The sequence below is a fragment of the Nannospalax galili genome, unplaced genomic scaffold (genome assembly GCF_000622305.1).
Source record: "Nannospalax galili isolate Female #2095 unplaced genomic scaffold, S.galili_v1.0 scaffold271, whole genome shotgun sequence".
NCBI classification, from domain to species: domain Eukaryota; kingdom Metazoa; phylum Chordata; class Mammalia; order Rodentia; family Spalacidae; genus Nannospalax; species Nannospalax galili.
In genome coordinates, this window is record NW_008331789.1 from 2,650,953 (window position 1) to 2,652,607 (window position 1,655).

Below are 1,655 nucleotides of genomic sequence, written 5' to 3' on the forward strand. Positions count from 1 at the left end.
GACAGGAAGCCGGGCAGCTGCCGCCAAAGGGCGGGGTTTCGGATGAGCCACCTGGGGACGGAGGAGCAGCCTGGGAGCAGAGATCCCGCCCTGGAATTGGCTCCGCTATCCACTAGAGTCGATAAAGAAGGGAGGCGTCCCACGGGAGGCGGGGAGGCCCGCGTGGGTTGACATGGTTGCTGAGTACACACCTAGAACGAGAGGACGTTCCCATATAGTTTTACTTCTGTCCTTAGGCTCGGATGAGCCACCTGGGGACGGAGGAGCAGCCTGGGAGCAGAGATCCCGCCCTGGAATTGGCTCCGCTATCCACTAGAGTCGATAAAGAAGGGAGGCGTCCCACGGGAGGCGGGGAGGCCCGCGTGGGTTGACATGGTTGCTGAGTACACACCTAGAACGAGAGGACGTTCCCATATAGTTTTACTTCTGTCCTTAGGCTCTTTCATCTGGGTCAAGGGTGCGTCACATAAGGCAGTTGGCCCCATTACTAGCTTTGAAAGGAACTTTGAGAATAGGGCCCAAGGTTTTCTTGTTTTTGTTTTTTTAAGTAGGTTTTCCTTTTTCTTTTCACTGTAAAAAAAAAAAAAAAAATGCAGCCGAATACAACTGGGAGAGCACCGGGAAGCCCAAGGAGGATTGCAAAAACCTTCTTAATAAAATGTAATCTTGATCGGAATCTTTGGTTTTGACTGGTGATGGTGGGTGGGACCAGCCATAGGAGCCCAAAAGAGCGAAGTCTCCACCTTGAAGCAAGGAAAGAAATCAGATTCACCCACCAAGCACCCTGCACTGCAGAGCAGAGATTTGATCACCCTTTCTTGAAGGTTAGGCTGGTCGGGATTGGTTCTTGCCTTTCCTAGATACTTGAAGTATTGCATTCTAAACTCAGCAGTTAATATTCTTTCTTTGTTCACTCCAAAAAGAAAAAAAAAACTCTTCATATTCACACTACCCTCTTTTAGTGCTGGTTGGTGAGGGAAAACACAGTGCCAAGCCCTGCCCTACCCCACTGGTGGGTTAGAGCGTCAAGGGGCACAGTCCTGTGTGCTACGCTTGTTCCTTCCCTCGGCGGTGTCTGTTCCTTCTGTTTTACTAGTTTCCTGCTCCAGCAGAGGAGTTCTGATATATCATTCACTTTCTGCTTCAAGGACACATACCTCCATGATCATCCCTAATGATATACAGGAGACATGCATTTCACAGCCCCAAATAACCCAATGGTGTTATGACTACTTTAGGTATCCATCAAACTCTGAGCTTACTATGTTTTCCTGTTAAAAACTATGGGGTTTAAAAAATGACTAAAGCAATGTCCCTGTTCTCAAGGACTTTATTATTATAGAGGAGAGAAAACTTTAACCTCTTAAATGTCTAAAGCTAAGCCTGAGAAATAAGTTGGTATAGCACAGATTCACAAAACAGCAGTATATAAATTTTATTAGCAGGTTTACATGCATACAAGAGTCCTTGCAAAAAAGGAAGGCCCTGAAACTGGCTAAGCCTAAGAGCTAGATTGAACAAAGAGTAATGGTTGTGGAAAAGTGACTAAATTTGAGGGAAAGCTCAAAGAATGTAAGGATTAATGTAACAAGGTTCATTTTACAGAGTTCCCTGTGCCTCTGCTTATCCCTGGTGATAGTGTCCTCCCATCCTCG